This window comes from Hemiscyllium ocellatum, chromosome 17 (genome assembly GCF_020745735.1).
Source record: "Hemiscyllium ocellatum isolate sHemOce1 chromosome 17, sHemOce1.pat.X.cur, whole genome shotgun sequence".
Taxonomy (NCBI): Eukaryota; Metazoa; Chordata; class Chondrichthyes; order Orectolobiformes; family Hemiscylliidae; genus Hemiscyllium; species Hemiscyllium ocellatum.
Window position 1 is genome coordinate 27,648,039 of NC_083417.1, and position 7,105 is coordinate 27,655,143.

Here is a 7,105-nt window from a genome sequence, read left to right on the forward strand (position 1 = left end):
TTAAAAATCACAAAACACCAGGTTATAGTCCAACAGGTTTATTTGAAAGCTAATGCTTCTGAAAACTAGTGTTTCCAAATAAACCTGTTGGACTATAACCTGGTGTTGTGTGATTTTTAACTTTGTACATCTTCCATTAGGATGGTCTCGGCATTCTCCACTTCTTTCTGGACAAACGTCTTGAACCCTGTCCCCATCGACCACCACCTTCCTCTGCCTGGCTGGGCTTGTCCATACTTTGAACAATTTCTCCTTTAGCTCCTCTCACTTTCTTCAGATCAAAGGTGTAGCCATGGCTACTTACTTGGGCCCAGTTATGCCTGTCTCTTGATAGGGGCCCAGTTATGCTTGTCTCTTGATAGCAGACATGGAACAGATCTTGTCCTGATCCTACTCAGGTTCTTCTCCACAACTCTTTCTCTTGCTCCATTCTCTCATTCGGAGTTAGAAAAATTTATTTCTTTCAATTTCCAATTTCCATCATGCTCTCACCTCCTGGTTCATCTCTGGCTACAAACCCCCCCCATTCCTCAACATATCTGTTTCCATTTCTGGGGATAGTCTGGCCACTACGCACTGACTGACTCCCATAGTTACCTGGACTATACATCGTCTCACCCTGCTTCCTGAAAAGATTCCATTCCATTCTCTATTTCCAGCACATCTATCTTATGATACCAGCTTTCACAAAGGGGCCTCCAAAATGTTCATCTTTTTCTACATTCGGGCCTCACCCCTTGTCTTCCCTCCCACAACACCAATAGGGTCATCCTGGTCCTCACTTACCACCCCATATTCAAAAGATCATAAGACACCATTTCCACTACTTCCAGCAGGATGCCACCACCAGACATATATTGCCCTTGCCTCCATTGTCAGCCTTCCACAGGAACTATTCCCTCTGGGACACCTTGGCCCATTTCTCCACTCATAATGCCTCCCCACATTTCCACTGCACCTTCACATGCAATTGCAGAAGATGTAACACCTGCCCATCTACTTCCTTGCTCCTCAATATCCAAAGCCCCAGACACATTTTCCAGGTGAAACAGCAATTTACCTGCACTTCACTCAGTCTAGTTTACTATATTTGCTGCTCTCAATGTGATCTCAATATTGGGAGAGAAAATGCAAACTGAGCAATGGCTTTGCAGAACACATATTCTATCTGCAAAAATGATCCTGAGCTTTCAGTTGCCTGCCATTTCAATACACCAACATGTTTCCTGATCAATGTCTCTGTCTCAGGCTTGCTGCAGTGTTTCCCTGAAGCTCAGCGCAAATTTGAAGAACAGAATCTCATTTGCCGTGTGGAGACCTTGCACCTTCAAGACTTTATGTCGAGGTCAACAGTTTTAGGGCCTAAGCACCTTTTTCCATGTCCCTCTTCAACCCTTACACACCAGGCTTTGTCATCATTTGGGCTGCTACCACAAACAACTCAAATACACATATCAGCTACAAATGGCCCCCATTAGCAACAGCTGATTTTCCCATGCTGACCATTACCCATCCTTTTGCTTCTCCAAGTATTCATTCTCTCTGGGCTCCACCTCCACTCATCATTTGCTCCTTACTCCAAGCCTCCCCACTCCAATTCCATCTTTAGCATGTATACCAACCTGGATACAATCAGTTCTGAGGCAAGGTCACACTGGACCCCACACATTAACTCTGTTTTCCCTCCACAGAATCTGCTAGACCTGCTGATTTTCTTCAGCTATTTCTATTTTTGTTTAAGACAGGTAAAGCACATCATGCAAAGATCGTGTGGATATGAAATGAGATCCGTCAGGAAAAGATCAAAGTTAAATTTTCGCACATTTGATTTTCTCATGTACTGGTATTGAACTATTCAGTTGTCCTTTTGCCAGAACATAGTTGTAATAATAGTTCTTAACCATGTTTTCACAACTAAATCTGTCAAATATAGCATCCATTCAAGTGCACAGATCTTCTACAGGTTAAGGCATTCTTCAGATTATCACATTAAGAGCAGGTCCTTGGTCCATTGCTTTTTGATACATTATCAAAAGGTATTTCCTTGACAGCTTTTGACAGTGGTGATTTTACCACTCTCGGAGTGAATGAGGAGGCAGGTCCCATGTCTATCTTACCAGAAATGTTGAGTTGAACCGTATTGTTAACATTATCCTTAACCACATCAGTTATACAGGGCATTGGTGAGACTGCACTTGGAAGACTGTGTACAGTATTGTTATTATACTGACAGAAGAACATTAATGTGTTGGAAGCAATTCAGAGAAGGTTTATCAAAAAAATACCTGAAATGAGTGGATTACTTTATGAGGAAAGGCTAGACAGGTTAGGCCTGTATCCTCCAGAGTTTTGAAGAGTCAGAGGGGACTTAATTGAAACAAAAAGGTTTCTGAGGGACTTGATAGACATGGAAAGAATGTTTCCGCTTATGGAAAAATATAGAACTAGGGTTGTGATTTAAAAATAAGAGGCCACCCATTTAAAATAGAGACGAAGAAAAAAGACTCTCAGAAGGGTGAATTCACTTCCTCAAAAGACTGTGGATGCAGAATCTTTAAATATTTTTAAAGTAGAGGTGAACAGATTCTTAATTACCAAGGTATTAAACAATTATCAGGAGCATGCAGGAATGTAGAGTTGAGGTTAAAATCAGGTCAGCCATCAATATATTGAAAATCAGAGCAGGCTTGAAGGGCACTACTTTGTTCCTTTTTCATTTGTTCATGTAAAACACCTATTCACTCTGAGAATTTCTGAACTCTTGGTAGACTTTCTGGAAGTCGATAAATAGAGTGTGTATTATACAGAAGGGATGTGCACTTCAAATCAGGCAAACAAACATTCCATTCTCATTAGCTTGGCTTGGAAGTTCTTATCATGCTAACGGTTTTCTGCAGTGGTCAGACACTTGGCTAACCAATTAAAATAAAATGAATGTTTGGAAACCTTACATACAATTAGCAAGCCACACAGATAAAAATGTGGATATTGAGAAGGAAATAAATGTATTCTTTATTCTACAATATATTCAAAACTAGTCCATTCTTCTTTCAGTAATAACTTCTGTAAATATTCTAACTCAATACACTATTCGGCCTTTCATTTCCTCCTAGGTAATTAACATACTTAGAGTTCACTTGTAATGCTAGTTGTTTGTTACTGCAAAACAGAAGAAATTTGCACTGATAGGATAACTTCACTGAATCAACGGTGTGTTTGCTACGTACATTGCGAGTGCATTCTGTAGGTATGAGATTGACATAGTATGGAGCCAGAGTTGGAAAATGTGGTGCTGGAAAAATGTGGTGCTGATTCCTGAAGAAGGGCTTATGCCCGAAACGTCGATTCTCCTGCTCCTCGGATGCTGCCTGGCCTGCTGTGTTTTTCCAGCACCACATTTTTCAGCTCTGGTACTCCAGCATCTGCAGTCCTCACTTTCTCATAGTATGGAGCCATACAGTAACATGTCCACTGTCTTGATTGATCGATGCAGACAACCAGGACAAGCCAACTGGCTTTGTATCTGCTCTAAACAGGAAGTCAAGACAGAAGTATAATGAATGTTTAGGCTCTGGCTAAGGCAGCAAAGTGCCAAAACACAAGGCAAGGCAGGGGTGTTTTGAGCATCGAATTAGGCACAAAATAATTGGAAACTAAGAGAGAGCAAGCAACCCTGACTTGCACCCAGTCCAATCCATGAGACAGCTGCTTGTCCCTGTGCTTAAAATGTCTTTGGAGCAGCATAGGAACTTAGAAATGAGAATATATCATTCAGCTCTTCGAGACTGCCTCACCATTCAGTACGATCATGGCTGATCATCCAACAGTTTACCCTAATCCCATTTTCTCTCCATGCCCTTTGATTCTTAGTTCTAAGAACTATGTCTAACTCCTACTTGAAAACATGCAATGTTTTGGCCTCAACTGCTTTCTGTAGCACAGAATTCCACAGGCTCACCTCTCCTTAATTGAAGAATTTCCTCCTCATCTCAGCTCTAAATGACCTACCCTATATCAATAAATGGTAATCCCTAAGTCTGGAATCCCTGGTCAATGGGAATGTCATTCCTGTGTTTACCCTATTTAGTGCTGTTAGAACTTCATTACCCACCCTAATTCTTCCAGAGTCCGAACTGATTCAGTAATCCGGGCTCTCTTTATTTACAAGTGCGACCATTCACAGTCTGGAAAACTTTAGTTACACTCCCTCCATAGCCAGAACCACTTTTCTCAGATAATAGAATCAGAGAGATGTACAGCATGGAAACAAACCTTTCAGTCCAACTTGTCCATTCCAACCGAATATCCTAAATTAATCTTGTCCCATTTGCCAGCACGTGATGCATATCCCTCTGAACCCTTCCTATTCATGTACCCATCCACATGCCTTTTAAATGTTGTAATTGTACCAGCCTCCACCACCTCCTCTGGCAGCTCATTCCATACACACACCTCCTTCTGCATGAAAATGTTGCCTGTGAGGTCTCTTTTAAATCTTTCCCCTCTCACCCTAAACTTCTGCCCTCTAGATCGGGACTGCCCCAAACCAGGGAAAAGACCTTATCTATTCACCCTATCCATGCCCCTCAGGATCTTATAAATATCTGAATGTGAACAAAACTTCACACAATACTCCAGGTGTGGTCTCACCAAGGTCTATATAATTGCAACAAGATGTTCTGGTTCCTGTATTCAAATCTTCTTGCTATGAAGGGCAACAGAACATTTGTCTTCTTCATCACCTGTTGAGTGTGTACTTGCTTTAATGAATGTACAAGGACATCAGTTCTCATTGCACCCTTTCCCAATCTATTACCATAAAATCCATACAGTGTGGAATCAAGCCATTCAGCCCCTTGGGGCCACACTAATCCTCCGAAGAGCATCCCACCCCTATCCCTGCATTTCCCATGGCTAATCCATTTAATCTGCTCATTCCTGGACACTATGGCCAATCAACCTAATCTGCACATCTTTGGACTGTGGGAGGAAACTGGAACACCTGGAGGAAACCCATGCAGACATGGGGAGAACATGTAAACTCCACATTGACAGTCGCCAGAGGCTGGAATCGAACATTGACCCTAGCGCTGTGAGGCAGCAGTGCTAACCGCTGAGCCACTGTGCCGCCATTCAGATAACAATCTGCCTTCCTCGTTTTGCTACCAAAATGGATAATCTCATATTTATCCACATTATACTTTATCTGTCCTGCATTTGTCCAAATCACACTGAAGCATCTTTACATGCTCCTTCCTCACAGTTTGCCCTCCCACCCAGCTTTGTGTCATCTGCAAAGTTGGAGATATCACATATTTGTTCCCTCATCTTAATCATTAATATATTGTGAAAAGCTAGAATCCAAGATCTGATCCCTGCAATAGCCTACCAGTACTGTCTGCCACTCGGAAAAAGACCCATTTGTTTTTATGCTTTGTTTCCTGTCTGCTAAGCAATTCTCTATCCATGTCAGTATTCTACTCGCAAACCCATGTGCTTTAATTTTACATGTTAATCTCTAATGTGGGACCTTATCGAAAGTCTTTTGAAAGCCCTAGTAAACGACAACCATTGGTTCATCCCTCTTTTTGATTCTAATAGTTACATCGGAATAGAGAGTACTGGCCTAATGGTAAGATTATTGGTAGGGTGGATGAGCAGAGAGATCTCTGTATCCATGTGCATAGATCCCTGAAAGTTGCCACCAAGTTGATAGGGTTGATTCGTATGGTGTGTTCATTTTTATTGGTAGAGGGATTAATTTTCGGAGCCATGAGGACATGTTGCAGCTGTACAAAACTCTGGTGCAGCCATGCTTGGAGTATTGAATACAGTTCTGGTCACCGCATTATTGGAAGGACATGGAAGCATTGGAAAGGAGTCCAATGAATCAAGGTGTTGCCTGGTATAGAGGAGGGTATTAGAGGAAAAGCTGAGGGACTTCAGGCTGTTTTTGTTAGAGAGAAAAAGGTTGAAAGATGACTTAATCTTAATCGAGACAAACAAGATGAACAGAGGATTGGATAGTGTGAACAGTGAGAGCCGTTTTCTTCAGATGGTGATGGCTAACATGAGGGGACATAGCTTTAAATTGAGGGGTGATAAATATAGGACAGATGTCAGAGATATTTTCTTTACTCAGAGTTGTAGGGATGTGGAATGCCCTGCCTGCAATAGTAGTAGACTCGGCAGCATTAAGGGCATTTAAATGGTCATCGGATAAACATATGGATGATAATGAAATAGTGTAGGTTAGATAGGCTTCAAATTGGCTTCACAGGTTGGTGCAACATCAAGGGCCAAAGGGCCTGTACTGCGCTGTAATGTTCTATCATCCTTGAAAATCTGCAGTGGATTTGTCAAGTATAATTTCCCATTTGTTATTAGATTAGATTAGATTAGATTAGACTTACAGTGTGGAAACAGGCCCTTCGGCCCAACAAGTCCACACCGACCCGCCGAAGCGAAACCCACCCATACCCCTACATTACCCCTTACCTAACACTACGGGCAATTTAGCATGGCCAATTCACCTGACCCGCACATCTTTGGACTGTGGGAGGAAACCGGAGCACCCGGAGAAAACCCACGCAGACACGGGGAGAACGTGCAAACTCCACACAGTCAGTCGCCTGAGTCGGGAATTGAACCCGGGTCTTCAGGCGCTGTGAGGCAGCAGTGCTAACCACTGTGCCACCGTGCCGCCCAAACGCGGAACCAGACCAGACCAGACCAAACCCCCTCAAAATATATTAAGATGATAACCAAGCTCTTACTAGCATTAATCAATTTTGGATAAAAGGAAGTCATTAACCATGACATATGAATCAGGACATTAACATTCAGGAGCATTTAGTGACTCATTTAATGGACAATTCATTCCTAGGATTGTTCCCTGAACTGGCCTTGTGCCCAAGAATGGACACATCTGAATTTATAGACCAATTTTAGTATTTAAAATCCCCCTAAGGTTAGACTGACCTTTGTTTATTTCCAAAACGCCCTTCCTTTTAAAAAAACATATGCCTACTTAGCACGACATAAAAGTTCAAATACTCTGAAAATTGCTGAAATAAGTAATTTTAATTTAATAAATGTACAGTCT